This window comes from Triturus cristatus, chromosome 1_1 (genome assembly GCF_964204655.1).
Source record: "Triturus cristatus chromosome 1_1, aTriCri1.1, whole genome shotgun sequence".
NCBI classification, from domain to species: domain Eukaryota; kingdom Metazoa; phylum Chordata; class Amphibia; order Caudata; family Salamandridae; genus Triturus; species Triturus cristatus.
Window position 1 is genome coordinate 943,955,944 of NC_140579.1, and position 17,737 is coordinate 943,973,680.

Here is a 17,737-nt window from a genome sequence, read left to right on the forward strand (position 1 = left end):
GCACAACGCCTATAACAAGGCCATCTGTTGGCGTAGTCAATGCTTATTAGTTGCCTAAGATAAATAAGCCACAAATATAGCTTTCTTGCATAGCCAACCAAGAGCTAGCCGCCCCCATTCCTAGCTGCCAAGGTTTCAAGTTGCTATGTGTGACATTCATAATTTCAGTGCGCTAAGAGTGACAGAAGAACAAAATCCCTTTCAAATTTCCATATCTGACTAATTGTGAATACCTTCACACCATGGTATCTTGGCGCTGAATGACATGGTTATTGTTACCCCTCACTGATACTTGTTTTATCGACTTCTCAAGGAGGAAATGCTACGTGGACCTACCAGGCTCTAAACCTGTGACCAGGAGGTCGAACACAAGCCCCTTCTGTCCAGACGCTCCACAGACCTGTGAAATTGTATCCAACTGCCGACTTCTGGCACTTGAACCCTTACTTGGACAGGCCCGAGCTAGAAACCTTCCTCTAGACGGCCTGCCAGCTGGCTGACTACTTCCCACACCAGAGTGTCACTCAGCCACCCCTTAGCCTGGGTATAGATGTATAGAAAGACCCATCTCTTGTCGGCTGTCTGCCACAAATTCCGCTGCATGTGCCAGTCTGTTAAAACCAGGCACAGGGTAGCCTGCAAAGCTAAGCCCCGGAAGTACTTGCACGCCCCTGCGCGCAAGCCCAGCATCCCCTGCTCGCCCTGCCGATGAAACTTACATGCCACATATAGCAGTTACAGGAAACAGTGGTCCCTGAAACCAAACGATAGAGCAAAAAATGAATATAGTCAAAATTAAAACTATATTATAGCCAATGTCCAGCCGGGCATGGCATCTTTAATAAGTAGAGGTACTTAACAGTGAACCAAGAAATGTAAGTAGAATTTCGGTGGGACACAAGCCTGTATCCTATGACTTACATACCAAGATGACAGAAAATGATAAAACACATTCAGGCAATTACATTGATGTTTCTTTTTAGAAATAATGAATAGCGAAACATCTGGTATTCACATTGCCACCTTCACACTATATTACATACAGCAATATTTAAGGTGTAGGGTGGGCAACAGAGTCGACGGCGTTTCGATCCTTATGAGAGAGATATAGGATCATCATCAGGACTGTTTGTGTTCGGACGATGCCGGATAAACGACAGTTTATCCGGCATCGTCCGAACACACTGCGTGGCATCGTCCGAACACACTGCATGGCCACGGAACCCATTCCTTCCATTTTATTGAGACCTATCCGTGTCCTTCTTCCTGGAAGTATTTGTCCGTAGGCATTTTCCTACCTCAACTCTTATCTTTAACGCAACGTTGCCAGATCGCGAATCGGCACCTTCTCCGTTGCCTCCATGGCAACATGAGGCATTCTAAATAAGGGCAATTTAACTAATTAAGTCCTGATGATGATCCTATATCTCTCTCATAAGGATCGAAACGCCGTCGACTCTGTTGCCCACCCTACACCTTAAATATTGCTGTATGTAATATAGTGTGAAGGTGGCAATGTGAATACCAGATGTTTCGCTATTCATTATTTCTAAAAAGAAACATCAATGTAATTGCCTGAATGTGTTTTATCATTTTCTGTCAACTTGGTATGTAAGTCATAGGATACAGGCTTGTGTCCCACCGAAATTCTACTTACATTTCTTGGTTCACTGTTAAGAACCTCTACTTATTAAAGATGCCATGCCCGGCTGGACATTGGCTATAATATAGTTTTAATTTTGACTATATTCATTTTTTGCTCTATCGTTTGGTTTCAGGGACCACTGTTTCCTGTAATACGTATCTACCCAAGGTCCCTGTCTTATTCCTTTGGGTGCCCTTGTTCCTCTTTTGATATACATATAGCAGTTAGGCACTCGCCACACTCTGCTTGAACTGGACATGACCCAATCTCCAATCACAGAATAGTCGTCAATGGCATGATCGCACTGGGCCCATCCTAATAAGAGATTCAATATCGTAACCCTAAATTAAATTGCGGTAAGCTCTAATACCAGTCCCAGGGTGCGACTGGGGATTGCTGTGGTCTCTAGCTCCGGACGTAAGGCCATTTTCTTCCAGAGGTCCCGGTCATGGTTATACAACTCAATTGTTACGCGGGCACCACCTGACAAACTTTTTTAGCGTAATATCTGACCTTTTAAGAGCATTTTAATCTGTGTTATGTAGGGATAGCTTGATTGCATTACTGGAGCGTTATATCGCTAATGCAAACCCATCTGACCATGGAGGAGGGCATTATGTTTTGCAGTGCTAGGGTAAGGGCCCTGACGGATTTACCATGTCAATTCTCTGGCCCATCCGTTCAAAGAACGCACACAGGTGCTCAGTGTGCCTCCTGCACTGAGACACCTGACACCCAAGCAATGCTTGATAAGGAGGGATCCTTGTCCCTCCATACTCCTTGCAGTACCGCCCCTCTGTCACTAGCCCCCAAGCTGCGAGTGCGTGTGCGTACCTAAGCTCTCCCTCACTGAGCGGATGTGTCCACGATCCAAGATGGTGTCCTACTCGATGTTTTGAGCTTTCAAGATCCTTTAAAGCTGGTGTTATGGAGCGTTAGCTTGATTTATATTACAGGATATTTGAATGATACCCATGAACCTTTCTAAATGTCCCACAACACTCGAGCTGCAGGTTAAACTATCTTGCTCGCCGCAATTTGACACAGCAGCAGCTCACCTATGTTACTTCCAATAGCCTCTAATATGTGTTTATATCTAAAATTAATCTGCTTTAAACATTGTAGCAACGCATCAGCTTATTAGTATTACTGCAAATAATCTGACACTCCCCCATTTCTCATAAGTGAGGGCCTGTTTCGATCTACAAGAAACATGTTTTTATGGTTGTTGCATGAAAAACAAACACAACCCTTGGCCTCCACAGACTCTTTACACACCACTGACACAAAATTAACTCAAAGGACAATGGTATTTACAACAATCCCTTTAAGAAATATTCACCGTCATCGGGGCAGAACTGGATATCAGAGCAGGCTCCCAAACCCCCCAACGGGCCCCAAACTCCTCACGAGTAAAACACAGATGCTGCCCATAGGCACCAGAGTGCGACGCCGCACAGAGCCACATGCCAGAACCGGTGCATATCCAACCTACCCGTGCCAGCTACCCCCTGCACATTTCAGAACAAGGTAGCCAACAGGACACTATGAAGCGGTATTCAGGGATGAAATGTGTTGTGGAGTTCATCAACACTATCGAAAACTTTAATTGAGTATCATGTCTATTCAAGATAGCAAGGTGGAGGGAAGGCTCGTCAGATTGTAGCAGCAGACGAAAATTGTATGTCTGATCACGCTATAAACAAAGCTAGAAATTAGATGGTTTGCCCAGAATCACAGGTTACTCTGCCCACGCCAAAACTCAAACCTGGGTTCCTTGGCTCCAAAGTAGTGATCTCAAGCCATGAAGCCACAGCCTAGCTCCTGCGATGCCTACATTCTGATATCATAAATCGGTGACCATTAAAAAGGAGAGTCAGAGAAACAAAGGCGGCCTGCATGGGAGAACATTTAGGGATTAGACTCCAGGAAGTCGATGGAATGATAAAAGGTGGTGCGTGTCCCCTATTTCATGTGCACCCAGGAAGCAAAAGCGGCGAGTGCCCCACACTCAGGATGCAGACATCCCCAACAAACACGCACGCTGCCCTTGGCAGCACAATAAACACGACATGACTGCAATGACTGCCACCCTCTCATCCAACTAACTTGCGCTTTGGTTCTGAGATGGCGACAAGACTCTGACCTGCGCCCACAGCAGTTAGGTGGTCGCACTGGCTGTGGCGCCATCCTCTCTGCGGTCCAACCACGGCCCCTTGTGCCCAACCTCACAATTGTATTCCATGTCAATGCGTCAAGACACCCTGCAAACCTCCAAGGAAGGCTGAGCTTTGCCAGTCGTGTGAAGGAAAGCAACTACTCGGTGAGCCATGTGAGATAGTGAAACATATCCTCACCCGACAGCTGTAAAAACATTTGCTTCCGTGTAGTGAAAACACCTCGTGGAAGTCGGCAAAGCAGCTGCATCTCAGCGTTATGTAACAGTCTTCCCTAGTTATCGGCATCCTACTCCTATGTGCCGCTGCATACCATTAACGTACACGTGGACAAACCATCCCTACAGGCCACTGCCCTTACCGTCCTCGTGGCCCATGGTAACCGCAAAAGGAACCACCGCCCTGCTTCGGAAATGCAGTGATCGCCACTACCGATAAAACCCTTGAAGCACTCGTAAATAGCCATCCTGCAGCCATGCCCTTATACCGCCCCGCTCCTGGGGGCTGTTAGAAGCCTGCAGGGGTAACATCACCCGTAACACTACCGCATTATCCTAACGCGCGACGGGCCCATAGGAGACGCGATCCTCCACCTGAGGTTTGAGGTGCAACAGCGTGGTAAGCGGGAAATAATTCAGCTGCAATTAAGCGATGACCTCTGCCCACTTAGCATTCGCCTCCCTGGCACTGCGGTCTTAATAGCGCTAAGTGCGGACCAAACTCCAGCTGAACCAGTGACCACCGCACATTGGTGGCCTCACGCCGTGGGCCCTTCCCTGTCACCAGGAGGGCCAAGCAAGCAGCCCAGCCCCTTACGCCCCATTAAAAGTTAACGTAAAATAACGATAGGGTTGGAGCTTCCCATGCGAGATTACGCTCCGCTCGAACAGTGCAAGTCAGTGCCACAACCGAGGGGGGGGGGGCATATACACTAAGCAGTAAGAAACTCCCCACTGTTCCCAAACGCACCAGCGCAGTCCAGTCTCCCCGCCCAAGCAGGTCGACATGACCAAGTGTGCCAAAGAAATTGTCCCAACGGGCCCCGCCTAAAACACTGATGATGCCTGCACAAACACCCAAGCGATGACCGGATATCCACAAAGTAATGTGGATGCTCTGCCCTCCCTGTCAATGCGTGCCAACTACGCCGGTGCCTTCATCACTACCTGCCCACTAGCAGGCCGCCCAGGCGTACAACAAACCCATCGGGTCCTGGCTTTCAACATGCAGCTCACTTGACCCGACGCACGCCGAGCAAACCTGCGTAAATCAGGCACTCGCCGCAATAGCCATTCGACCCGGGTGTTCTGGACCACCCACCACACTGCTAAATTGTTCCTCCAGACCGCGCTCGCCCCCCACGAACCACACTGCTAGCTCTGGCCCCCAAAGACACCACAAAGGCATTGCCCGGTCGCGGGCCTTCAACCCCTACTGCTGCCCCCTGCAACACACATATTGCCAAACTTGGGGCCTAGAGCCACAGGGTATCAGGTGGAAAGACGGGGGGCGGTAATGCCCTGCACTCACCAAGGAAAAACAATGCCAGACCAGGGACACGACCGTGTGACCGACCAGACGACAGGCAACAAAGAGGATCTAAGATGGAGGCATAAATACCCTCCCCGACCCCCGGCCATGACGTGTCTGGCGCGCCCTGTAAGGGGACTCCTCCTGGAGTCCCGTAGTAGAGAGTGGGGGTGGGGAAACGCCCAAATGGACTAAAGGGGGGGGGGGGGCTGCCCTCTGAGGTGGCCCCCTGCGGGGGCCGTGGGCAGCCGCAGTTTCGTCACTTGACAAAATTCAGTGACTTCAAAAGCGGTCTCTTTCCAGCATTAAGCCCTATTTAAAGCTTAACCAAAGCCAGTCATTTGCACTTTGGCAAGCTAGTGCAGTAATTCATTTTTAGTTTGTCATTTCAATCATCTCGTCAAAAATAAAAGGAAGAAAAAAAATGATGCTGCCTAAAACATCGCGGATGTAAACTTGTAATACACATTTTAAGTTCAAACAAACATAGAACGATCTCTTACAATTTGTGTTGCACGGCATTCTTTTTCCACTAGATTAGTCTACTTTTAAAAATACTAGACATGAATTTTACTTTTGATATGGATCATACGAAATTTAGATTTGTATTGGTGCAAAAAAAAGGTCCTATTGACTGTAATCTGAAATCCAAGTTTAAACACGCAAGGGTGAAAATAAGAACGGGTAAAGAATGGAAACAGAAAAGCATTGGCAAAGTAGTGGCTCACCTTTGCTGGCACTGAAGTGCAATTCTTTCTCCGGGTCTGCGGCTGCGGGCGGAGAGGGCGCCGTCAACACGGACACAGGAAGCTTCCCAAAAGGTCCTTTAAAAGTCAGCTGTAAAATAGCTTACAGCTGACTTTTAAAAGGCCTGTGCTTCCCGCCGGGTGCCATGTGTGACGTCACAGAAGCGAGCTAATCAGAGGCCAGCAGTAAACGGAGAAGATGGCCGCAGGAGTAAACGCAGTGAATACGTATTGAATACGTATTCACTATGTATCCTCCTGCGGCCATCTTCTCTGTTTACTTCCAGGAAGGAACTGGCATGTGGCAATATGGCAAGACAAGGTCCGCGGGCTGCCAATGAAGGCTGGCCGGGCTGTGGGCCGTACTATGAGTACCCGTGCTCTAATGGGAATATCCATTTGAAATACCACTGTCTCTATTAATGGGCTGTCATCAAATATTTCTTCATCTGATATGTCTCTCAATTTGACCCCTGGTAAACACTAGTGATGCCCACTGTGCCTGTCTCCTGTCAAGTGCTATCAACAATGCATAACTTGGCCTTGTTGCAAGGGCTAATATTTCGAACACCATGTCAGGTTCTTTTATGGGATCCATAGGCCTGTTGTGCCTGAACATAACTTCCTTTGGTATCTGCACTGTCTTCCCCAGTAGCGCTGGTGTGTGCTCTTTCAAGACATATATGCTACACAATAAGGCCTCTGTATCCACAGGGATTGTTCTGACCTGTTGTCCCACGTCCTCATGTACTGAATGACCACATCCTTTCTGGTGTGATACCAGGTGTGTAACATACCATCAACTCATCTTCCAAAAAGAGATGGTCATATTCAGCTTACTCATTAGGTCTCTTCCGAGAAGGTTGATCGGTGCCTCCGGAGAGTATAACTATGGTCCTTCAATTCGCGTGTTTCCTACAGTCATGCACACTGATTTAGTAAAAGGAACCCTCCTGACAGCCCCTGAAAAACCTTGTGTGTCCATTGACTTGTGAGAAAGTGGTATTGTTCCTTCCCTTATACAAGATTTAGTGGCCCCAGTGTTGATTAGATATAGGGGCGACCTTCTATGGCTACCGTCACAGTGGGTATCTCGTCTGACCTGTGGGTTACTGATAGCATTGGACACATAACGGTTGTCTGTGGGCTTTTTCATTGAGTATAACTGTTGGACGGTGTCCCTCTAGAAATTTGCGGTTGTGCATTAAAGGGAATGCCTCCTTGTACCTTTAGTCCTCCCATCTGGACCGCTGTTGGTCCTCTTGTAGTATTTCTGACAACCTGGGGTATATTCTGTAGTATTTGCTCCTGTTGCAGGGTGACCAACCGTCCGTAAATTTCACGGACAGCTCGCTATTTGGGGCTCTTGTCTGTGAGGAATTCTTCATGGACGCCTTTTCTCCGTAATTTTGACCATTAGAGCGAGCTTGTCTGAGAGTTCTTTACCTCTCACTGTAGGGGCCAGCTCGAGCACCTGCGGTGATCTTAAGGGCCTGCAGCAGTCCCACCCTGAGTCCATGCAACCAAATCTCTCCCCTCAAAGCAGGGTCAGAATGGCACCAATTACCATACAGAATTTAGTTTTTTTAGTCTCACTCTCACTTAACTATATGTTATTTAGGTAGAAAGGTACCATATTTCAGATAATGTGGTAGACAGTGCATTCTACGGCAAACTGGGACAGCAGAAATGGGGAAAATGTATATAAAGGGACCTTTACATGAATATGAAGGTTTTTCTACCGATGATTTTGGGACATGAGTGGCAAATCGCTAATTTTAAAACACGTTCGGCCTATATCATTGGTGAATGGCAGACGATTCTATATCATGCAGGAGGGATGGGCGTTCTCCTCCAATACATTGGTGATAAATAGTGCATTTGAAAGTACACCCAACTGCCATTTAATTGCCTAAACTTGGTAGGATTTAACAAGACAATTTTACAGAGTGTTGGGGAGGGCTAGGGGTTCACTTCCTGCTAGAAATAAGGTAAACGTGTAATGAATAGTCCATTTTATTGGATGAATTTCTGTCCTGAATTTTGACCTGTCCTGAATTTTTGTCCTGAATTTTGACCCTTTGTCCTGAATTTTTACACTCACCATCCTGAATTTGCATCCAGGTCAGTTGGTCACCCTACCCTGTTGTGCGGTCCACTGAACCCGAGGGACCTGCGGGGGTACCTGTGTTACTTGTTGGGGAGCCCATTGCATCTGTTGCAGACTCATCTGCCTCTGCGGGGTGACCCATCTATGTGCTTGCTGATTGTTCTTTTTTGTTCTACATTCCCTTGCTAAATGACCCATATTGCCACAATAATAACACTGTTGTCATAACCTATATTCTCCTTGTTTTCTTGCCTCCACTGGACCTTGGCAGCCTGAAAAACCTCCCCATCCCTTTCCCATGTTACTTACTGGCTGCCCTCCTGGTGCCTGCGTCTGCACTGTTGTGAAAGCCATTTCTGATACTGACACAAGTGCCCCTTCGGTACCTGTTTTTTAAAAGTTTCTGTTGCACCAACTTAGCTGTGGCCATCTTTGCCTGTTCTGTCCTCTCCTTATCCTTCTCTTGTTTTCGCTTGAAATAATGTATAATATGGGCTTGTATTTCTGGCCATGGTTTAGCACTAGTCCCACTACTCCGTCTAGGCTTGCTTGTATATGTGTGGGCAGGCCTTGTTTCAATACATTATAAAATAATATTACATTCCCTCCTGTGTTTTCCCAGTTACATCCTACATCCTGTATCCATTGCTCTTTCATTCTGGTGATGAATTCTGCAAAGTCTTCAGTCAGTTTTATACCCTAAGCCATAAGGGCTCCAATGTCTGTCTGTCTGGGTATGTCTGCTGTAGTGCATCCCAAACATATTGACCGATATTGTTGAAGGTTTACCCATTAAACTGTGTATTTATCAATGTTATTTGAACCCTGTTTTGGTAAAAATGATATTTATTGCGTCTCCCACCAGAGAACATACCAAGCTTTTAACATCGCCCAAGGCGAGGTTCACTCCAGCAGTGTTTTTCAAAGCATTCTATCCATTTTCCCGCTCTCTCAAACAGCAGGGGTAGTACCCTCTTTAAAATCTCTTTATCCATTTGTGGCCATGGTACGTATGTGGGCACTTGCCCACCCTTGAAAATGAGGGGTAACTGAGTTATTGGTCGAGGATTTACTGATGCCGGGCCTAACCTCAGATCTGGTCTATTGCTTCGGATCACTTCAGTTAGTTTGTCTATAACATACTCCTCCCAGACCACAAGTCACTTTTGCATATAGGGATAGTCCCAGTCTGGGTTGCCCTGTCCCTGCCTTATACATTCTTTGGCAGTTGCTAATCCAATGGGTTGAAAAGATCCTTGTCGGGCCCATAGCTTTCTCTCCTCATTTTAATTTTTTTTTTTTTATATCTCTTTATTCAATTTTTAACATTTTCCCCAGATATCAGCACAATAAACGCAACCAAATACAAAATACAGAAAAACGAGGTTTTAGGAGGAAGCAAACAAAATATTACATAAACTTGTTACAGAACATTAAAAAGTAAAAAGAACACATTTTGCGCAGAAGGAAGCCACTTTTGTAACACAAAACATTAATCTGGGTTCACAAAAACACACTTGAGCTAAGCCAGTAAAGTTAACTCCACCCTCATACTTGGCTTATTTGCCTAATTTCTAGCAATTACTATGAATCCTTCCATCTTGCTAGGGGAGCCCAAATATTCCGCCCTAGCAGTTTTGATTTCTTCCCCTTCCTTTCATATATCGCTCTTTCTACTGCATAAATAGAGAGTAACCGCGCAAGCCATTGATGAAAGGTAGGGGGCGAGGGGTCTAGCCTGGCAGAAGCGATATTCATCCGTAGTACAGCCATAGCCACGAAAATAAATTGATAAGCCATCTCATTTAGTTCCGTCCTACTTACTCCCAACAAAACTAGATCGAAAGTTAATATAATTTTTAGCCCTATTGACATGTCTAAAAATTCTATAATAGATTCTAGTAAGCCCTGCCGATGTGGGCAGGATACAAACATATGCACAAGATCTGCTGCCATCTCCCCACACCGAGGACAAGTAATCCCTGATAGCCCACCCCACTGCGCTAGTCTTGCCAGGGTATAATATAAAGCAAAAACAGTTTTAAAGTGTTGCGCCTGGAGCCCAGCAGAGCACAGAACCGTCCGCGCTAGCTCTAAGGACTCTGCAAGCGCCTCTGGCGCGGCCCCCACACGTTCCACCCATTTATTCTCGTGCTTAGCTAAATCGTCCTTTTATAAGCCTATCAATTCTGCGTACAATAGCCTAATGGTACCCTTAGTACTGCCTCTCATAATGTCTATAATTTTGTTACTGCTAAACCCACTAAACCCCCCAATCTTTTTGCCAAAAAAACAACGTAACTGCAAGTATTTAAAAATGTTACCCCTTTCCAACCCGAACTCAAGCTGGATATCGCTAAATTGGCGAAACCCTTCATTCAGTATTAGGTCCACAGCCATCCGAACTACCTTTGTTGCCCATACTGCCATGACCTCGCCTGAGAAGATTTCCGGAAAGGTGGGGTTTTTGTAAAGCAAAGTATAGTGATTCAGTCTCCCCAAACCAATCTTTTTTTTTAGAGCCCCCCAAATTTTGAAGGCTGAGCGAAGAGTCTTGAATTTTGTCCTCTTATAGTAGCTGGGCTCCGTAAATTTCCAAAAACAATTCGCAGCCTGCTCCCCCAGTAGCAGCTTATAAACATCAGGGCGTTCTGTTTCCCCATCCAGATCCCTGGAACATGAACCAACCAGTATGCCCATGTATTGGAGAGCAGCAGCCCAGTAGTAGCTTCGAAAATCGGGTACTGAAAACCCCCCTTTCTCCCGTGGTAAAGACATAAACCCAAAAACCCTCCTAGTTTTCCCGTGTGCCCAAATAAATCGATTAACAATACCTTCCAAAATAGCAAACCAAGATTTTTGAAACTCCAACGGGATTGCCCTAAACAAATAAAGAATCTTTGGTAAAAACATCATCTTCACCACGTTACAACGTCCAACAAGAGATAGATGAAGATTTAGTCTATCAAAGTCCACACTCGCCTTCCTAATTACTGGCTCAATGTTCTTGGCTACCAGATTCTCTAAATCAGACACGATCCTAATACCCAGGTATATTGCTCAGTCTGTAACGCGAGGATCTTCAATGTTAACAAGCCGATTCTTTATAACTTGAGTTTTAGTTCTATTTAGTGCATACCCTGAATAAATGCCGAATTTTTGTGCTATTGACTCCACCACCGTCAACGCCGAGAGCGGATCAGCAGTAATAATGGCCACATCGTCGGCATAGGCTAAAACTTTAGATTCAACACCCTGACTTATAATTGGGAAAATTCCATTATTAGCCTCAAATAGCCGTATTAAGGGGTCCATATATAAATAGCAGGGGCGAAGCTGGACACCCCTGCCGAGTCCCTTGCTGGATATTAAAAGGCAGAGTATGGCTACCGTTAAGCCTTAAACGAGCTGTGGGAGCCAAGTAAAGTACCTGAATAGCTTTAACAAAACATTCCTCCAACCCAAACCAGCTCATTGATTCCCACAGAAAATCCCAGGTGACACTATTGAATGCTTTTTCAGCATCTAATAACAAAGCGGCCATAGGGTCCACTGAGATCTCTGTTGCATCAAAGAGTGTTATCACCCGCCGTACATGCTGTGTGCTTCCACGGCCCATTATAAACCCATGTTGGCAGGGGTGAATAGTTTTCTTTAATATATTATTTAGCCTCATGGCCATTACTTTCGAAAAGATTTTAACATCGCTGTTCAGTAATGTTATGGGGCGATATGAGCATGACTCCCTAGGTGGCTTATCTACCTCTCCCCACGCTTTTAAATGCATCCTGGGACCCTTACCCGCCCATTTTCTCAGGCATGTGTCCTTGAACTGCGTGCCTGTGGTGCATACCGTGACATTCAATTTGTGTTGTGTTTACTAATTATATTTCTCTATCGTCTAAAACTCCTGTCTGCTTCCCCCAAGACCCCCACTCTAGTCTTGCTCTCTATTCTAGCATTGTAAAGAACTTGTGCCTTTGCTTTTCCTTTACCATGTACATGTCTACACTTCCTTCTGCTGATGCTTGCATTAGCATGAGTAGGCCTTCTCTCCCTTTTTTACGTTCCCTGTAATATTAAGTTGAAGATGGAACAGGAACAAATTGGTGAGTTATGTATTGTTAGAAGAAGATCTTTAAAAGAGGGTAAGGAAGAAAATATTGAGGGAAGTGTATGTGAAAGGAGTTATGAGGTGAGTGGAAATAATCTATTAAGTGGAGAGCTAAATTTGAGAGGAATTTAATATGTTTGTAGACAGAATGCTTATTTCAATTTGATGAGAAATTGTTTTAGTTCATGTTTTATTTCATTAGTGTTTCCTAGAATGTATCATGTGAGTGAAATGGGTGATGTAGTGAATTTGAAAAAATAAGTGAAAATGAGCTTTGGAAAGGTAACCCTAGATTTATTAGGTGTTACGATTCCTTCTACAGGTGCGGTAAATAATGATGTGAAAATAAGACGTCTTTTTCCTTTAGTTGATAAATTAACAGTAAATAGATCTGGAGCATTGAAGCAGGTGCATGAAGAGATGACTGCTATTAGAGCTATGGTTATTCCGAATCGACTAGCATTAGATATATTCCTGGCGAAGGAAGGTGGATTCTGCAAGGTAATAAAAGAAAAAACTGCTGTACCTTTATATTAGATAAAAGGGTTATTAACTGTTATATTGTTAATACTCGTATCTTGCATGCTGTTCAGTCTTTTGAAGAGGAGTGGGGTCCGAAGTTGTCTCATTCTCCCTGTGATTTTTGTCTCTTCTTTATGTGCAGCTCTAATGGTATCCTGGTACCCTACAGATGGCAAAATGGGGTAAAGACCATAAGGCAGGCGCTTCTCTGGGGACTGTGTTGTTGCCTCTTCAGGTGCTATTGGTTTCACATTTGTTTTTGTATCACAGAATACCTACCATATTGACAGGGTGGCTCCCTTTTCTGTCTTTTCTTTCTTTTATATTTAGAGCAAATGTAAGTCAATGTATGTTCAGTTATGTCTTAGTCGAACGTCGCTTTCTTTGGCCATGGCTGAGAGTGGCCCTGGGTACCTTTGTACCATTGTTTACAGTGCTTTCCTATCCTCTTCTTGTCAGAAGGGAAAGATGTTATCATGTATTCCAGAGGGGTCTCCATGGTCCCCTGAGAATGTATGTATTTCCTATGTGTAGTGGAAGTGTCACTATTCATCCCTTGTTTGTTTGCCCAATTGTCTTATGCCCTTTTTGGACCTGTCTCCTTTACTTAAATATTTGTCTTTTATAAATATCGCTAACCTATGGCAGTGATGAACACGTGTTGATTTCATGCAGAGTTACCTGACTTCACATATATTGTCATGCGATTAAATCGGTGAATATCAGATATACTTATAGATTAACACTTCGGCCATGGTTATATATGGGGGGTGCGTTAATGGGGGGGGGTCTGAGAAGATCTGTACCTGATGCAATACATGTTACAGCATTATCGTGAATGTAAATGGCTATTTGCGGTGCTCGAGGATGTGTTCTCCCATTAATATTTTAAACCCCTGAATTGTGAATGTCTATTAGGAATGCATCAAGGAGGGCTTCTAATATGATGGGTGGCTATTATTTGAAACAGAGGGGTGTTACATGGACACAGGGGTTCTCCATGGGCCCACTAAGATATTAATTGTAATTCTATATCCTCTGTTACCTGCCACAGTGACTCATCAGTCTTATGTATAGAGGATTCTTATTAATCTTTAGACTTTCTCTTGGATGTTTTATCTTGATTCCCTGTGTTTTTATATGAGATAATGTTTCCCCACTTCCAGGACACTTTAGGGGTTAGTATTGGAAACCAAAAATGTTGCATTGAACTTGCTGCCTTTCTTACTCACTAATATCAGACTGTATGACAACCAGCGGGAAACCCTGTCATGATTTTGAAATACTATACTCTTTATGTCATCCTCCTTATTCATGGAGGGTTATCTACTTGAAAGTAATGCGCTTTTTGGGTTTGAAACTGAGTCTGGCCCTGCTCAGGGCAAATTCAATTGACAACAACCATCCGGTTGTCCCCTTACCTAACTGTCAGACTCTTCAACTGAAGCCGTAGCCTCGGTTGCCCTTCCATAAAGACACCTTCCAAATATCTTAAATCTGGGAATTTGGGAGCAGGGCGTCTGACTTATTCAGAGTAAGGCCTCCCGGCACCCCTCAAATGACCATCTCTTTATCATGTCAGACTTCACACACTTGTTACCCAGTCCCGTCTCACTACTTTTACACTAGACCTCCGGATCTAACAGGGATGTCTGTGGCCACTCCCCGAAGGAATGTCCCTTCCAGGAGCTTTCCCGGGTTAATACACTACTGTCTGTTATTCCTCCCTTCTTTTTCAATTGGGAATTCACCCGATCTAGTCTTCCGGTCTACCCAGGGAATCACCACATTTCATTTCTCTAAACATATCATTGCATGGTGCATGGTGGAGAAGTGTGGCTCAATGGTTAGAGCGGCAGACCCTGAAGCATAGTTCTGGCCCGGGACCAGAGTTCAATCCCTCGCCTCGGCGGGTCCTGGATTCAATTTCCTCGGACCTGATAATTCTCGCCTCGGTGCCTATTCTAATCATGGGTCACACGCTGCAACTCTGGGCAACAGCTTGCTTAATCTTCACAACGGCCCCAGCAGCGCTGAGATGCCTGGCTTCACCATGGGGGTGCCCAGGAGTGGACATTTCACAGGGAAAGGCCAGGAAGGGTTCCTCAGCGGTATGAGTAAAAGTGCCAGGAGACCCCCTGTTAGGGGTGGCAGTGCGCTATTCAAGTACACACACATTTACATTTACATTTGCGTCCTGAAAAAAGAAAAAACCCATAAATCATGCATGAATTTCCTCATCCCTCCATTCTATAATTTCCAAAGAATCATCCAACCAGAATTTTATAGTACAAAGTCCGACCTTTTGACTGCAGTCTGGGAACCTGACCCGTCCATTTTCTCAGGGATGTGTCCTTGCACTGCCTGCCTGTGGTTCGCTTTCAATTTGTGCTGTTTACTAATTCTATTTCTCTATCGACTAAAACTCATGCCTGCTTCCCCCCAGACCCCCACTCTAGTCTTGCTCTCTATTCTAGCATTGTAAAGAACTTGGGCCTTTGCTTTTCCTTTACCCCGTACATGTCTACACTTACTTCTGCTGATGCTTGCATTAGCATGAGTAGGCCTTCTCTCCCTTTTTTACATTCCCTGTAATATTAAGTTGAAGATGGAACAGGAACAAATTGGTGAGTTATTTATTGTTAGAAGAAGATCTTTGAAAGAGGGTAAGGAAGAAAATATAGGGGAAAGTGTATGTGAAAGGAGTTATGAGGTGAGTGGAAATAATCTATTAAGTGGAGAGCAAATTTTGACAGATGTATTATGTTTGTAGAAGGAATGCTTATTTCAATTTGATGAGAAATTGTTTTGGTTCTTGTTATATTTCATTAGTGTTTCATAGAATGTATCATATGAGTGAAATGGGTGATGTAGTGAATTTGAAAAGACTGAAAATGAGCTTTTGAAAGGTAGCTCTAGATGTATTAGGTGTTGCGATTCCTTCTACAGGTGTGGTAAATAATGATGTGAACATTAGACGTCTTTTTCCTTTAGTTGATAAATTAACAGTAGATAGATCTGGAGCATTGAAGCAGGTACATGAAGATAGGATTGCTGTTAGAGCTATGTTTATTCAGAATCGACTAGCATTAGATATTTTCCTGGCGAAGGAAGGTGGATTCTGCAAGGGAATCAAAGAAAAATCTGCTGTACCTTTATATTAGATAAAAGGGTTATGAACTGTTATATTGGTAATATTTCTCGCATCTTGCATGCTGTTGGGTCTTTTGACGAGCCTGGCTGTAGGGAGACTGTGGGTTTTTGGTTTAGTCAAGTGAGACTGGAAAGGGTTTTATCAAGGTTGGTGAATGACTGGATGAGATGAAGCACTCTTAAGTTAATACCAACTCCTTTAGTAATTATAATGGTTTGTGTGATCTATTTATTTTGCTAACATTTTTGTGAGTATGTGATTGGAAGATATAAAATATGGGTAAAGGTAAAAATAGATTGATGAAAAGAAAGAAAATGATGGAGATGATTAAGGACAATATCTACAACCCAATGAAGACAGCAAAGGAAAATTCCAGAAAGCAACTGAAAGTGAGGACAATGTCTGCTCAATGATTTCTTGATTATTAACAACTTTCTAATGGGTTTTTAGCTATTATAAAATAGGGGGGACTTGTTGAAGTTTTTTATAATTCATAATTTTGGGTGACAGTATTGAGTGCTAATGATTTTTGTGATGGATATAATGCATACATTCTGAATTAATAATATTGCTGTTGAAACGACTTTAATCTGTTTTACAGAAGTGTGTTTATTAATGTAATTTAGGTGTGTCACATTTTTATGATGATGCCATATTAGTTTAAATGGATGTTGTTCCGATGTTGCTTATTCACTCCTGTTGTTCGCCCTCCTATCTCATCCCCCGCACATATTCTCTCGTCACAGGCTCCGCAGAGCGAAGACTAAATGATGTAAAAGAAAGTTTTCCTAGCGTGGTTCCTTTGAAGTGTAATCAGGGCAGGGCATAGCTCCTCCCCCGCCATCCTGTCAGGAAGAACCCCTCCCTCCACACCTAGGCCTCTTTGTTTGAATGTCTGGAAGCAATACACAAAAAAACCTGGAGAGCCATTTACAGTCAAGTGATTCTGGACACAGAGAGAAAGGCACATTTGGTTTAGGCATCGGAAATACCAACTATCTAAAAGTGGTATTTTCAGAATAATAACTTAAAACCCAACTTTACCATTAAAGAGGATTTTAAATTACAATTCATTTGAGTGTAAACAGCATCTCTATTGGCTCTGAAACTGAGGTTAGCCCTTATTTCTTGGGTGTAATAAGATAGCTCAGTGTTAGTCTATGGGAGAGATAGTCTTGCAACAGTGAAAAACGACTGTAGGAGTTTTTGCCACTTCTAGGACATGTAAAACTTACCATAGGTCAGCCTTTATGGCTTTAGGGGTGACTTACAAGTATTAAAAAGGTTAGTTTAGGGCTGGCAAAAGGTCTATTTTGCCAGGTAGAAATGGCGAGTCTGACACATAATTTACAAGCTACTTTTGTGGGTGAGCATTTAATTACAGGCCCTGGATACATGTAGTACCATTTACTAGGGACCTATAAGTAAATTGATGGTACCAATGAGGTGAAGGCCAATTTAAACATGTTTTAAAGAGTGGCACAAGCACTTTAGCACTGCTCAACAGGGAAAAAGTACACAGTCCTAAGAGCCAACAAAATTTGTTTCAGCAAAGGAAGCCTATAGAACACAAAAATCTGCGGTGACCCTGCAGAAAGGTCACACTGGTAGACTAATACTAGAATTGGGCACAAACTAGCCTAGAGGTAATCCATAATGGTACATATGATCCCATGCCATATTACTGTTACTCTGCCATCAGTGAAATGCAGACTTAAATCCACAATAAAATCAGTGAG

At 44.1% G+C, this 17,737-nt stretch overlaps 2 protein-coding genes across 7 annotated transcripts in view; one reads left to right on the forward strand and one right to left on the reverse strand.

Annotated features, from left to right (window-relative positions):
- Nucleotides 1-17,737, reverse strand: part of LOC146871331 (uncharacterized) — a 733,473-nt gene that overhangs the window by 452,477 nt on the left and 263,259 nt on the right. For 3 of the 6 annotated variants that reach the window (XM_085650833.1, XM_085650834.1, XM_085650835.1), the window contains exon 1: nucleotides 5,353-5,471. The exons of 1 other annotated variant lie outside the window; for it this stretch is intronic. The gene's annotated coding sequence lies outside the window, so the exon portion shown is untranslated. Of the gene's footprint in view, nucleotides 1-5,352; nucleotides 5,472-6,080; nucleotides 6,219-17,737 lie in introns of those variants that run through there. 2 more of the 6 variants (XR_014980985.1, XR_014980984.1) reach the window with 2 other exon arrangements.
- Nucleotides 1-17,737, forward strand: part of LOC146871332 (uncharacterized) — a 574,862-nt gene that overhangs the window by 421,157 nt on the left and 135,968 nt on the right. The gene's annotated exons all lie outside the window — the stretch shown is intronic.